Source organism: Ptychodera flava, chromosome 19 (genome assembly GCF_041260155.1).
Source record: "Ptychodera flava strain L36383 chromosome 19, AS_Pfla_20210202, whole genome shotgun sequence".
Lineage (NCBI taxonomy): Eukaryota > Metazoa > Hemichordata > Enteropneusta > Ptychoderidae > Ptychodera > Ptychodera flava.
The window spans coordinates 34,432,161-34,448,432 of record NC_091946.1 but is presented as its reverse complement, the minus strand read 5'-3'; the positions used below and the strand labels follow the sequence as shown (position 1 = coordinate 34,448,432).

The window sequence follows — 16,272 nt, the reverse complement described above, 5'->3', positions numbered from 1 at the left end:
GTCTGAGGAGTCGTCGTTTTTGACGGCCATTTCGGATGATTTGCTTCACCAGGCCACGCAGGTATGTAAGTGGTCCGAAATCAGCAGTCTGCGCCACCAAACTGCGCCGGCGCATTTTCAATGTGCGCCGTCAATCTGCGCCCCTATTCTGCGCCGTCAACCTGCGCCCCTATTCTGCGCCCATTAATCACATCTGTCATTGATAAATCTAGAACCAATCGATTTATTAAGATGTTGGGCAAATTGCTGCAACGATCTTCACAGTTGTAAACGGCGTAAGATTACTAAGCAAAAGTGAGACTCGGCCATCTGCAACGATCTTCACAGGAGTTGTCAACGGCGTAAGAATACTTCAAAGTATATACTCTGAGTTCAAAGACCTAGTCGGACTTGAAAGTCCGAGTACCCAGATTTGCGTATGCAGAGTACAATTGCTAACTTAATTTGACCTCCGATCCTTGCGACAAGTGTAAAGAACGTGATATGGTTTCTCCCATATGGCTTCCGCATACGTTTAAAGTAATCGTACGCGGCCTAGCCAGTACGTACGTACCATTATTTACAAGAGAGATATAGCCGTAAATAGAATGCAAATCGTTAGATTTGAGCATAGACCTCAAGGGCAGGGCTCACGCTACCCGATCGCCAGTTCGCCAAAAAACTACAAATAATTTCAAATGGCGACAAAAACTTTAGTTTGGCAATTTCATTGGCGAAGGGATGTCTTTAGTTGGCCGTCAGTGTTCTGCCGAGTGCTGCGGGATTCCCGCAAAAAAAAATGAAAGGTCCGGGTCGAACGACGCAGTCTGCACAACTCTAATCTTAGTTTCCGCGCAGTATCAGCTTACAGAGCTGAGACGTGATGCAACCATAGCAACGCCTGATTTTCATTCTTTAATAAGACCTCTTTTCATTGGCTTGATAAGTTTGGCTCAATCGCGATCTTAGTTTCATTTCGTCACTCATCCCACATGTCCCAACAGCATGTGCTTGCAAGTAAAGGGTAAATGGTTTCCTACCAGGTTCTGAAACGCCGTGGTCGAACAACATTAACTTTTTTCTTGTCTTATCAATCCGGCCCCACAAACTTGCAAGTAAACTAGCACGAGTGCTGACTACATGAGTTCTGTTTTCCAGTCATCTATTACTGCATCGGAAACTGTTCAGCTACGCTGTACTTGGCGATTAGTCTAAAACCCATACTACAGACGTTGGATGTTTCGCAAAAATTCTGAGCGTAATGTCTTTTACCACTACTCCCAAAACATTGCCTGTTTGCTAAAAATTCTTAGAATAGTTTTAGCTGCCATCTTCGGCGTGTACATACGATCGCGAAGCCCTAAGTGCTGCCTTTTCCCGCCATATTTCGATAAGTTTTTGTGAAAGTTTAGCTGGAATATCGTCATGTGAACATTTTTTGTCGCTGACTGAACTTGGGTTCGATACCATTCTCGTTTCTGGTTGCATACACATGCCTCGCGTATTGTGATGTGTTGCGACTGGATGCATGGACGTCGATGTAGTAATACTAAGTCATGTCAAGTCGCAGTCGCGTCGTGATCTTGACCCGGTCGAGTACGAAATTAGCCTTAATTTAAAATGAAGTTCCAGGGATTTAACACTAACTGGCGGTTTTAAATCATTGGAATATTCAAAAGCTAAGGATATTAGGACCTATAAATATTGAATGGTATTCAAAATTCGTTGGAAGTGTCGCACTCGAAGCCACTATATCCGACGAAACGCGAGTTATTTTTGTCATGGTTCTGAAAATTCCCCATCCTCGATATTTAGCCACATTCCATCAATGAGAAACACAGCTATTTCTATGATATTTATCATAGAAGGCACAGTTAAAGAGTTCGGCTCGATATCCGCAGATTTAAGGCACAGGTCGAGGGCGCAGTTACTGTATGGGCGCAGAATAGGGGCGCAGATTGACGGCGCACATTGAAAATGCGCCGGCGCAGTTTGGTGGCGCAGACTGTTGATTTCGGACCGCTTACATAGCTCGGCCACGGATAGGGTTACTGGTGAGCCAGGATTGCCATCAACTTTCGAGGTCGGCAGTTATGTTTTATGTTATGGCTGCTGCTGGGTCTCAACACACAGCGACGGCTTTATTGAGTTACAATTTTGGATATTTTGCGGGATTTCCAGTCGCATGCCTCCTTGTCAATAGTTTTTCCCCATACGTTCTGGGGTTATTTGGGATTTTAGTCGGTTTGACGACAGAATTGGGTCTTCCCAGCAGTAATTATTTTTCATGTGGGCCTGTTTCAAATCGACCGGTTACTCGCCGACAAGGGATCTGTTTTGGGGGTACGTACGTCTCCACTACAGGCAGCAGGCAGTGCGGTTTCCGCTCCTTCAGTTTTCGTGGACTCAAATCCGAGAGCTAGGCTGTCTCCTTGCAGTCACCTACCATTCATTCGTGCTATTTATGCTATGTTCAGATCCATCACAGACATAATCTTTGGTATAAAGGTTTCCTCTTGCATTGTGTTGACACAATTATTCCTTGGTGTCTTTAGACTCAAGGGCATACACGGACTTGCTGTTGGTCATTATGCAGTGCCAAGTCCGTTCGATTCGTTCTTCAACCTACATGTATTCCCTTATTTCCCTCCCGCCTTGGGGCTATTGGACTTTGCGTTGCTTGTTCAACAAAAATTGGGGGTTGCCTTCTTTTTTGGGAAATGGCAGCAGGTGTTCAGTTTTTATAAGCTGAAGTAACCTGTCTGCGCCGTACATGAGGTTCTGTTCGGTAGGGGATTTTCCTCTCCGATGCAATATTTATTCCTGCCCCTTCTCCCCCAGTCTTTGGTGTTGTACCACCTTAGTCAGAGGGGCAAGTTGGCGAATCAATTTTTGAGGGTTTGAATCACTTCTACAGTATAAGTGTATAGTCCTTCCACTGTTATTTCCAACCTCTTGGGCAAGACAATAAGCTTTGCAGAGTTTTATTGTTTTCTTTGCCCTTACTCTAGCTTCTACAAGTTTCCTGGTGCCTTGGCACTGGCTGATGGAAGGGATTTTTAATTGCTATGCATCTTATACAGGTCATAGTCTTCCAGCTATTTACAGTGGTCGCCTCAGAGTATTATAGAGTAGTGATTTCCATCCTTTATTTTTGGCAAACAGCCAAAATTCATTATCATAACAATAATGTACATTGTTATGGAAATTAGTCATGACTCTATAATTGTTCTATGGGAGAACCCTGTATTATAGACTTACCTTAGTTTAACTTTCACAAATTTGCTCGTCTGTGGGACTGGGAATTTGTGAAATTACTGTAAATCTATCCAGGTCAAATTTGTCACTGGTTAGTACAATCTATTTATTACTCTTCATGTGTAATTTTGATCACAAGAGGGAAAACTATAAAACTTTTATTAGTTTTATTGATATATCACTCCATTTTTTAATATCCTCAGGTTTGCTGCTTCGCAAACTGGATATTATGTTAGTGGATGTTATTCATTTTGCTATACATTTAAATATATATGGGCCACAAGTTTGACCAGCTTGTTAGGCCACAATACTGGTGCCCTTTGGTCTAGTTTCTAATTATTAGGACTGGACTTGTGGAAAATTCTTTTCAGACTATTGTTATAAGAATTTTCTCTTGGGGTTGTCTAACCAAGTCTACTTTCTGAGTTAGTAAGACTTGTCGTTCTAAGGGTAGAAGAGCTTGTTTTCAGGGCTTGACACTCACGCTGGTCCGCAGGCCTGAGGCCTGTAAATTCTAGCTCGGACCAGTAAAAACTCTTCGGAGGTAGTCCATAGACTTTTTAGTCCCGCGGACGCAGTCCGGCGGGGACTTATAGAATGGGTCCCGTCCGTCCGTCCGTCCGTCCGGAGCCGTTTCTCAGACACTACTGAACCGATTTCGTTCAAACTTGGCACATAGGTAATGCACTATGGCATACAGATGCACATCGATTTATTTCGCGATACGACCGAATATGGTCGCGAGGCGGCCATTTTTTTGCGTATTTTCGTTACTTTGAGCCATAACTCAAACATCCATGCACTGATTCCATTCAAACTTGGCACAAAGGCAAAGCCCTATGACCCACATGTGCACATAAATTTATTTCACGATACGACCGAATATGGTCGCGAGGCGGCCATTTTGTTTGCGAATTTTCGTGACTTTGGACCATAACTCAAACATCCATGCACTGATTCCATTCAAACTTGGCACAAAGGCAAAGCCCTATGACCCACATGTGCACATAAATTTATTTCACGATACGACCGAATATGGTCGTGAGGCGGCCATTTTGTTTGCGAATTTTCGTGACTTTGGACCATAACTCAAACATCCATGTACTGATTTTGTTCAAAGTTGGCACAAAGGCAAAGCCCTATGACCCACATGTGCACATAAATTCATTTCACGATACGACCGAATATGGTCGTGTGGCGGCCATTTTGTTTGCGAATTTTTGTGACTTTGGACCATAACTCAAACATCCATGTACTGATTATGTTCAAAGTTGGCACAAAGGCAAAGCCCTATGACCCACATATGCACATGAATCTATTTCACGATATGACCGAATAGGTCGTGAGGCGGCCATTTTTTGCGAATTTTCGTGACTTTGGACCATAACTCAAACATCCATGTACTGATTTTGTTCAAAGTTGGCACAAAGGCAAAGCCCTATGACCCACATATGCACATGAATCTATTTCACGATATGACCGAATATGGTAGCGAGGCGGCCATTTTGTTGCAAATTTTCGTGACTTAGAGCCATAGCTCAAACAGCCATGAACTGATTTAACTTGGCACAAAGGCAAAGCACTATGACCTACATGTGCACGCCAATTTATATCGCAATACGATCCAATATAATGGCTGCAAGGCAGTCATGTTTTTGGCAATTTTACATGTCTTTGTACCATAACTGTAACAGCTGTGAACTGATTTTGTTCAAACTTGGCACAAAGGCAAATCACTACGACCTGCATGTGCACAAAAAGTAATTAATTGGTCATTTATTGAATGCTGCTCCTATAACTTTCGTTTGCAAGTCACAAGCCTGACTCAAGTTGCATCAATGTCATTCTACAGCTGCCTAGACGCCAAAGATTATAATAAATTAGACAAGCGGGGACTGTGTCATCAACGATGACTTGTTTACTGTCTATGGTTAGTCCAACGGATAAATAGTATTTTTTCAAAGGTTCACGTTACAGTTCCGAACTATGGCTACTTTGGCACTATACAATAGCGTACAGCGGGGCTATAACCAGATAAGGTGACACATCCATGTAACAAGTAGCATTAATTTGAACAAGATTTTATGATAATGGTCATTATGAATGGCTTTGAATTTAATAATTTTCAACAATAACAAATACGACAGTAAAGTTTATAATGTGTATTGATAAGATAAATACTGAGCCTTTCCTCATGTTTTTTGGCTTGCGAAAAATAAATAACAAATAGTTGAAAGTTACAGTTGATGGAGCTTTAACTTCTTTCTCTGTTCTTTTGTGCACTGTACATGGTCAGGACCACCAAATTTTATTGAGGACCAGTGAAAACAAAACACTACTGGTCCTTGGACCAGTGGATTATTTGGCTGAGTGTCAAGCCCGGGTTTTCCAAACACAACCTCTTGCTTGACCTCCGGTCTGCTGTAGGGTACATCTGCATATGGCAGGGATACCCAGGTGCCGATTTACCTAGGTGCCATTTCAGCAATACTCTTGTTTGTTCTCCGTTGCCATTACAATGGAGCTGAGAACTTGTTTTGAGCAGACAGTACTGCCTTTATCACAGCCAGCATAGAAGTGGCTTCGCTACTTAGCAGACCTGTGCGTTTTTCCCAGGGTTTTATCAATTATACTGTTTATTTTTGGGAGACTGCACCAACTATTTATTTATTGCATGGGTGTGCAAATCAATCCTACTCGTCCTTTTAGCAGCAATGTGGAGTGCTATTTGCACTAACCACTCTTGTGAATAGTCGATTATTATTGTTTTAATAATAATAATTCAAGAGCTGCTAAAAAGGTCGGGGGGGGGGGGGGGCTATTTGGCCAAGACCATTGATCTTGTCATTAGTTGGCCTGGTGCAGATTGCAGTCAAGTTAACGGTCACGCTACAATGGAGTAGTATCACTAGCTACACGTAGTGCATCTACTTTGTTATTGTAGGGTGTTTGTCTGTCCTAGCATCCTGTTTTTCTCATAAATTCGGGTTTGCAGACAGTTTTTTTGTCATCTGTTGGCTTTTCCCCTTTTTACAGGGAGCTCAAGCTACCACTCTCCAGACCTCAGTCAGTGTTAACTGGGGGTGGAGGGTGGGTACATTGCCTGGCACAGTGTGTGGAGTCTGTCAAGGGAGCTCTCAGGGGGATTTCTCCCAGGCTGTGGCTAAGCAGTCAGGCCCACTTAGACCCATTTTGCATCGGGGAAACTGGTATTTCTGGTTCATGTGGATCTAGAACAGAACAGCAAGTTCTGAGACACCCTTTTGGTCTTTTGGACAGGGATGTGCGAGTATCCTTTCTGTCCTTCTACCACTTCTTGCACAAGGGTGGAGTTGGATGTTCGGGAGGTGATCCTGATAGCTCTCATGTGACCAAATTGGCTATGTTTTTCCTAGTTACTACAGTTACTAGTGCACAGCCATTAGCTATCCCAGTATTCTGTCTTCCAGGCAAGCTATGTCCTCCTCCATATCCTCATCATATCCTCCTTCATGCTTTGGGATTATCAGACAGAGAGTCTGCAGCAAGAGATTTTCCTACAGTAGACTCTCACATTTCAGAGCACAGACTGGCGTCTTCCACAGTGTCATTTGACGCCAATTATTGCACCTTCTGTCATCGGTGTGAGGCAAGGGCGGTTAATTTTCTCAAACCAAGGCCTCCTGGATTAGCAGACTTTTTTCTCTTCTTGGTCAGAGAGAAGAAAGCGTCTGTTACCACTTTTAAGGCTTGTAGTCAACTATAGGTAACATCTTTTCATTTGTTAAGAGAATCAGTCTATTTCTATTTTGACAACCTTGCTTTGGCAAGACCAGCTTCTTATCTTTGACACCTCAGTGGAGTCGTTCGCTGGTGTTGCATTTTTAGTGCAAGTCCTTTACGTACCTTTACAGTCAGCTGAGTTGACGTCTGCTACCTTCTAAGCTGTATTTTTGTTGACTCTACGACCGCCTTTGGCAGACTGAATTATATGCTTTGCCTATAAAAACAATTATAGCGCCATCGCGTTGTCAGTGGTCAGCAGATAATGTTATTTTGTTGACGAAACCCTCCTTTCTGGTCGTTAATTCGGTGGCCAGTCACCACCTTCGCCATTGGTTATTCCTAGTTGACAAGCTGGTGGGCGAGAGTTCTCCAGATAGATTGTTATGTCCTGTCAGAGCTCTCAAGTATTATTTAGAAATGACCAAGGCGAGGAGGGGGAGTCAGACGCGACTCTTTTTTCCTCTCAGGAAGTCACCTGGTATGTCTTTGACTCCCGCCACTATATCTAGATGGATTGTTGAGACAATTAAGTTTGCCTACTCAGACCCATCACAGGAGTCTTTAGTCTAGGCCAGGGTGAATTCTCATGAGGTGCGGGCTGTAGCATCTTCTTGGTCCTTATTCGCAGATGCCTCTATTTCTTAGGTGCCGGCTGCAGTTCAATGAAAGTCTCAGAATACTTTTACTTATATCTCAGGGATATGACATCTGAGTCAGAGGGTATGTTCTCCTCGGGTTCTGTTTGTGTTGCTCTTAGAGTGGCTCAGAACAAGTAAGAACCTTTTTTCACTTATTTCCTATTTCCAAGTCCCGCCTCCTTGGTTTACCTTGGGACTCTGTTGGCTTATGTTGAGGAAAAAGAGGTATATTATTATGACATAGAAACAGTAAATTCCCCCTGTATTTTAGTTTCTATTAATAATACTTACCTCTTTTTCATCAACACCTCCCTCTCACCTTTCCCTCACTTGTGATTTAGAGGTTGCTGTATTTATGAGAGACTTTTTGTTTTACGGGCTCTCTGGGTGTACAGTTTTCGGTGCAGGAGGCTGAATTTTGGCAGACTACGTTTGCGCTAAAGTTCGGACTGACATGTATGCGGTATTGTTGGCAGTTAACACCTGGACAAAATTTGAATATTCAGCGATAAAAGGAGGTATAGAGGTCTGGCTTATGTTGATGAAAAAGAGGTTACTACTATTAATAGAAAGTAAAATACAGGGGGAATTTTCTGGTTTTTTTTCCAGTGTGTCAGTTACCCAGTATTCCCCACTGTTCATCCTGTTGGGGAGTGGTGCTGGGTGTTTTCTGTAGTGTTTTCTCGTCACTCCCATCTCGATTCAACTTTTTAGCTTCCATTTGGTATATGTATATATACCATGGAAGCTATAGGGGTTGATCGGTCATGGCGTCTGTATGTTGTCTGTATGTATGTATGTATGTATGTATGTATGTATGTATGTATGTATGTATGTATGTATGTACGTCCGTTCAATGCCAAATCTTGGGAACCACTGCTACTATTACCTTGCCACTTGGTGTGTAGATGTGTACTGGCCTGTAGATGGGATTTTGTTCAAATGAAGACGTCATCACCAAAAATATGCAAATGAGGTAGATTTTTTGTGAAAATGGATGCAACTGAAAAACTTTACAATTACTGGTTGAATTCCTTGATAATTGGCATGTTTAGCCCTTAGTCAGACCTTTTGTGATTTTTGCAATTTTGGGCTCATACGTGAAATTTTCTATTTTGTATGAATTTTTTGTTATTTTTCTTTATTTTTGGTCAAAAATCAATTTCTCTCAAACCGCTTGTCCTATTGTTAAGAAATTTGATATAGAGGTTCCTGGAGATGACCTCTATCAGGTTTGTTCAAATCATGAAGAAATTTGCATGCATGTATTTTTGGGGCAATTTTTCACATTTTTGGTCAAAAATTAATATCTCTGAAACTGCTAGTCCAAGTGCTTTGAATTTTGATATGCATACTCATAAGAGTGACCCAAGTCCAATTTGTTCAAATCATAGTGAAACTTGCGTATTCATATTTTTGGGGTAATTTTTTCCCCATTTTTTGTTATTTTCCTCATTTTTATTAAAAATTTGTCTTTTCTTAAACCACTTTCCCTATTGCTGTCAAGATTTTTCTTTGGATGTTTTGCAAGGCTTTTAGCTGTTTTATTTGTTGAAATTATGACAAAAATCGTAAAATTGCCATTTTCGGGAAATTTTTTCTTATTTAGTCAAGATAAATTGTTCTCAAAAATTATTTGTCTGATAGCTTTGTAATTTGGTATAGAAGCCCTGTTGGATACTATTAGATAAATCTTCTTCTGAAAGTGTTGGGGAAACCTCTAAATTTGTATATTTAGGTAATTTTATTAATCTTTGACCTTAAATGACCTATACAAACCTAGGATTTGTTGTAGGGCAGTGTTGAAGGCTGTAACATAATTTTGTCATATTTGGTGTCAATCTGAAGTAAAATTTGACCCAGAAAACAAAGCTGGGTTAATTTTTTCATCACGGACCAATCTTTCGAGCTTTTCCATGTAAGACACACAAGAACTGATGGACACTTGGATCTAGCATAATTCCAGATGTCATAATCACCCCCACAGTGAAAGGCATTTCACTATTTGTTTATATCTGAATGATAGTACTGATAGCATTAATCGAAAATCTCAGTATGGGGCCAAGTGGAAGGATCAATGCAGAATTAAAAGTTCAGAAAATTGGAACTGACTTTGTCAAAATAACAACACTGACCTATCTAGCTTTTCAGTAACAGTCCTAAGGAATTTGCTTTTGTAATATTCTTGTTCATCTTGTCGAATTTCTCTTGAATCAACTGAATTTAAACCGATGTGAGCACACCGGCCTTGAACATATTTTTTTTAGTGAAAGGAAGTGTGAGATAACGCTGATAGCCTGAGTATCAAAGTCTGCACGTGGGCTCATGTTTTAGCAATCTCTGTGTATGTGTCTGTCTCTCTGTCTGTCTGTCTTTATACACGATATCTCAAGAACGACTGAACAGATTTCAACCAAATTTGGTACACAGGTTCAGATCACAAATGGCAAGAACTGAGAAGGTTTGGGTGGGTGTGGCTTGTATATTAATGAAATTATCAAAGATTTAATTTTTTCAAAGAACAGTTTCCCATAGAGACATAAATGACAGTGTTGACATTTATCAAGAACTACTGCACAGAAGTTCATGAAAGTTCATGCTGATGTCAATCTCATATCATTATGATGATGTTATAAGTGTCATGTCAATAATCTGCTAAAGTGCTAATTTGCATATTTAATGAACTTTTGTAATTAGCCATGTAACTTAGAAACTACTCCACCAAATTTGATGAAACCTGCCACTGGTACAGACCTGATAGACATCTGACTGTACTGTGAAGCATTCTGCAGTGTAAGATTAACTAACTGCTCATTTGGATATTTGATTAAGTTTTGTAATTAGTGACATAACTGAAAAACTACTTCACCAAATTTGATGAAACCAGCTACTGGTATAGATCTGATAGACATCTGATTGTACTGTAAAGCATTGAGCAGTGTCAAGTTATAATGCAATAGAAGATGCTGTGCTGCATATTTCCTATGTTAGAAAGCAGGTTACTGTCTTTCAAATGGAAGCACAGTGTCATTGACACTATTTTTTAGGTTGTTGTTGGCGTTTTCTGACTAAACTTCCTACCTTGTGAATCCACTCCAAGGTCAGGGAGGGCTTCAGTCTTCTTTCTCACACAGACTTTTCGTCCTACCATGGTAGGTAACGTTTACATCATACATTTGTCACATTTGTTAACCTTCTACACCTTGTGAGACCACGTTAAGTGGCAGGGGGTTTCTGTTTCAACATCTGTTTAGTCACTTACAATGTCTGTCCACTCTGTGGTGGATGTTGTTGTTGTTGCCCAAGATAGACAGTGGAGTGAGAGAGACATGTAACTGGCGGTAATTTGGCCATTTTCTTTGTGTTAAACCGGGTTATAATCTGGATTTAGTATGTTTATCCTGTTCGGATAACATGTCTCTAATACACTAACAAGCTTAAATTCAGTGGCGGATGACTCGCGCCTTCAATTCACGTGCTATCTCACACTTTCTATATGAGGAGCCTCGAGATAATGCAAATATATGCTCACGTTTTGCCATCTCTGTTACGATAACGTGCGAGATTGTGTGCAGGATGTTTACAATTTGTTTTCTCACATAGCATTAGCAGATAGTGATATTGAAGCTGTCGATGAGTGGAGCAAAGGAGAAGAAAATCCATGTGCAAAGGGGGAAAATCATACAAAGTTTGTCTTTCAGTCAACCTACTGGAGAAACATGTAGTCAAAGCTTGAAGGCATTGAAAGATCGTAACACATGGTCCCTGTGTGGAGGGACTGCGTAAAACAATAAAAAAACAATCAGTTTTTTTCTGCCGGCATTCAAAATCACTCACAGCTGGTTGTGGCTGCAGCTCACTTAATATTTTTTTCAACTCATGGAGGGCATTCTGTACAAACTTATCTTGCTTTTACTTACTTGGTCTGGTAACAATAAATGACAATATGGCGTCGTTGATTGAAAAGATTGTAAACACAACAAAATTTTCAAACAAAAAATCATTTCAGATATATCAATGGCAGGAAAATCATCTCAATTGTCCCATTCCAAAATAATAAAATGACTATTGCTTGTGGTTATAGCTTGATTGATATTCAACTTCAGGGAGACAATCAGTACAAAGCTGCTCAGGTACATTTTCAGGTATCAATAAATGACGATATGGTGCTGACGATGACTAAAAATATCGTACAAGAAACTTACCTTTCCCTTGAAAAAATATCCTATATTCTCCTCTCCTATTTCAAATCACACACGCTAGGCAATTCCTAATCAATAAAAGATGATTTGGTTGTATCCAGTGCTACATTGGTGTTTTACCATAGGAGAAGATTGGTACAAATTTGACACATCTGGTCATCGTGATCACATACATTCATTCTGTCAAAGGTGCACAGCTAAACAATGATGTACACAAAGAAGCGACAATTCCAAAGAAACAATACAATTGTAAGCATAAAATAATTTACCAATTTACCCTTGAATATTGAAGCTATAACTAACCAAATATCTTTATTGAAAAAATGACACCTGTTCTTGGAAGCAAATTTGCGCATTCCCGAGAGAACTGTAGCACACAACTACCGCGAACAGGTCTCAAATATGGCGGCGATGTGACGTCATCATGTAGTACTATTCTAATCGTTTATGTTGATATTTGTTTATAACCCAGATTGCACAAGATAAATGAAGCGGTCCTTTGATGTTTGCCGCAGTTACATGTGCCTCTTACTCCACTGTCTGTGGTTATACAGTTGAGGGCGTGCCATAAGGGTCATAGGGCAATCTGATTAAAATCAGTTGTTGTGATGTGCTAGGTATTTTCGCCCTCATCCGTTGTGGTCGTTTACTTACCAGCGCTCGTCCTCGCCACACTACTTCTGAACCTGCGCCGTAGCAGATATCATTTACATCTCTCGCTACGACTATCCAATCAGAGTGTCTGTTATGTTAGTCTCAATAGAGGAAAGCCTAAAGCGGTGATCAAGTCACATTGTGATTGGTTGAGTAGTTTACTTTAAAAAAAAACGCAGGTTCAGATGTAGTGAGGCGAGGACACATGTACGTTAAAGACCACAACAGATAAGGACAAAATACCAAGCACATCACTACAGCTGATTTTAATCAGATTGGTCATAGGGCTGAAAGGTGAATGGGTATGATTCTCAATTTAACTTGCAAATTGGAGGCATTTAGTAGGAAGTTCCTAAAAGTCACCAGGTAGGTATTGTATCTTAATTCATCTTAAGGCATAAATGACAATTCAAAAAATGACATGTAACACATATTTGTTTATTGCAGAGAAACGCAGTGGTCGATCCAAAATAAAGAGGAAGCCATGGTCAAGCATTGAGAAAGCAGCTGTTGCAACTTCAGAATACTTAGAAGAATTCATTCTATTGAAGAAATTACCTGGAAAGCATAACATAGAGAAGTGCATTCAAAGTGAACCCTGTTTGGCTCACAGGACATGGAGAAACGTTAGGGATTATGTCAGGAATACATATTTAACAAAGTGAAACTGCTATTCCTGTTATGCTCATAAGTAAACACCGACTTTCTGTGATATATTACTGTACCCTCCATAACCATGAAAAGCCAGCTATATAACATCTCATTTTCTCCGCTGAATATGCAAATGAATTAGTCTATGTTTAACCCCATGTGTTAGTCCACCCGTCAGTTCTATATTCAGCACTTGACGAGTTAACATGTAGCTGTCATGTTTCCAGAGCTATGGTTTTCATCCTGTGTTGTTCAGCCTCTTTTCTACTGCCACGTTTTTCTGTTCAATCAGAATACTCACCCAGTGACTATATGGATTATTCTCTTCACGAGCTCCTTCCTGCAGAAAATTAGAGCTTACTCCCCTTAATCCTACTGTGATTACGTCACAGTACTCCCTAACTCGCCAGTTACTTTTTCTGCACGCTGAAAATCACACGGTGATTTTTGCTGCTCCGTACTGCGACCGTCGCCACAGCTGTTTGCTCCGTTCAGGAAAGTCAGCTAAGTCATATTTTCCCTTTTGGGTTCCTTTATTACCATTCTAGTGCGTTTTTATACGCTTTTCTGGTGTTTTGGCGATTTTTTATAGAGTTTGATTTTGTAGCAAGTGGTCCCGGTTCTATTCAGTCGCCGGCCATGTGCATGGCTCTTCGATCGAGACTCTTGTAAGTTGGACAACTCTGGCACTCGGCACCCTAAACAGGTTTCCAACAAGTCCAAATACAAGGGCAAAGTGTCTAATAAATCCTTTAAATCACGCTCCCAGCCCTATAATAAAGACGACCGAAAAAAAAAAAACAAGAAACAGTCTCCTCCTTCGGGGTCTTCGGGTTCCGGCTCAAAAGGGCAGCGCTCTGACTCCCCAGTAGCCCTCCCCCGCCTGGGGGGCGTCTTGTCACTTCACCACCGAATGGCAGACAGTGACAAACAATCAATGGGTTCTGTCAGTGGTCAAACATGCGTTGTCGTCTCTAAAACCGCAGGTCACATTTCCTTGAAATTTGATGTACAAGTACATAGGATGACCCAAGTCGGGGTTTGTTCACACTGCGGTGAAATTTTCACATTTGTATTTTGTGACAATTTTTGCTTGTTTGGTCAAAAGTTTCTTTTGAAGAAACTGCTGGTCCGATTAGTTTGAATTTTGGTATGCAGGTCCCTAGGGAAGATGTGAGTCAGTTTTAGTGAAATTATGGTAAAATTTGCATATTTGTATTTTTGAGGATTTCAATTCCAATGAACTTTAATGTCTATACCTCAGCTCTAAGATTGATTTCAATTGCCAGAAGTCTCTTTTGAAGAAACTGCTGGTTTGATTAGTTTGAAATTTGGTATGCAGGTCCCTAGGGAAGATGTGAGTCAGTTTTAGTGAAATTATGGTAAAATTTGCATATTTGTATTTTTTGAGGATTTCAATTCCAATGAACTTTAATGTATATACCTCGGCTCTAAGATTGATTTCAATTGCCAGGTTTCTACTATAAATTCAATTTTAAGATTTCAATGACATCTAGCAGCCAGTGCGCTAAGGTTCTTAATGTTCATATTTTAACAGCTGTTTTTATCTCAAGTTTAAAAATTATTCAGTTCCAATCAAATGCATACAGATGATCTTTTAAAAGGAGTTTTATTGAACATTTCACTTGAATTTTATTGGCATAATTTGCAGATTTTATGGAATTGTTCTGCTGATATTAAGGTGTTTTCATGAAAGTGTTTTTGTTAAAATGAAGTTTTAAGCAACTTATTTGAGATTATAGACCAGTATTTGTAAAATTTTAGTGTTGGCATGGTGATTTGTATCATGGAACAGGTGTGTGGATGCCATATCTGATGTAAACGAAAACCAGTATGCAGGTGATGTAAGGTCATGTACTTCTTTTGCATATTAAGTGCCATTGTTAAACATTTGAACACAGTCAGTACTATGAGATAGAAATCAATTGTCAATATGTCACACGACCAGACCTCATTCATTATGGTACAGTATGGATACTGATTATTCAAGATTACTATGCAACATGACCGCCTCATTATTCATCTGCATATGTAATTCTGGGCTAACCAATAGGGCTTGGGCACCGACAATGCTGCTTGCAGCTTTAATTTGTGGGCTGTTTTTCTCTGGTGTCATCATTGGTTCTTGCCCTATACTGTTACAGCTGATGAAATGATCAGTAGTTAGTTATAAATACAACCTTGTCATAGTTTGTTTAGAACGGAAAGACTGAACATTTCATTCTGCTATTTGGGAGGCAATTGATAAACCGTAGCTGATACATGGGAGAAAACACTAAAAATATATAGATAAATACAGTGACTGGGTCGTTCATGTGTCAATGTGCTAAGTGATCTACATGCGTTTTGATTTGATTTGTACTCATTGCTGAAGATTTTGTGATATATTGTCAATCGATTTCAGTACACAAGTGCTGCAAGGAAGTCTCTTGATATTATCAAATGATATTTTTTAGTCCCCGCGGACGCAGTCCGGCGGGGACTTATAGAATGGGTCCCGTTCGTCCGTCGTGCGTCCGTCCGTCCGTCCGGAGCCGTTTCTCAAACACTACTGAACCGATTTCGTTCAAACTTGCACATAGGTAATGCACTATGGCATACAGATGCACGTCGATTTATTTCGCGATACGACCGAATATGGTCGCGAGGCGGCCATTTTTTTGCGAATTTTCGTGACTTTGAGCCATAACTCAAACATCCATTAACTGATTCTGTTCAAACTTGGCACAAAGGCAAAGCCTGATGACCTTCATGTGCACACCAATTTATATCGCGATACGACCGAATATGGTCGCGAGGCGGCCATTTTTTTTGCGAATTTTCGTGACTTTGGACCATAACTCAAACATCCATGTACTGATTTTGTTCAAACTTTGCACAAAGGCAAAGCCCTATGACCCACATAGGCACATAAATTTATTTCACGATACAACCGAATATGGTCGCGAGGCGGCCATTTTGTTTGCGAATTTTCGTTACTTTGAGCCATAACTCAAAGATCCATTAACTGATTCCGTTCAAACTTGGCACAAAGGCACAGCCCGATGACCCACATGTGCACGCCAATTTATATCGTGATAGGACCGAATATGGTCGTGAGGCGG

The 16,272-nt window shown here is 40.5% G+C and overlaps 1 protein-coding gene across 2 annotated transcripts in view; it reads left to right on the top strand.

The window, feature by feature from the left end:
• LOC139119351 (uncharacterized) overlaps positions 1-13,986 on the top strand; it is a 53,641-nt gene extending 39,655 nt beyond the window's left edge. For both annotated transcript variants that reach the window (XM_070683131.1, XM_070683130.1), the window contains exon 9: positions 12,944-13,986. The gene's annotated coding sequence lies outside the window, so the exon portion shown is untranslated. The remainder of the gene's footprint in view (positions 1-12,943) is intronic.
• Positions 13,987-16,272: the final 2,286 nt, after the last annotated feature.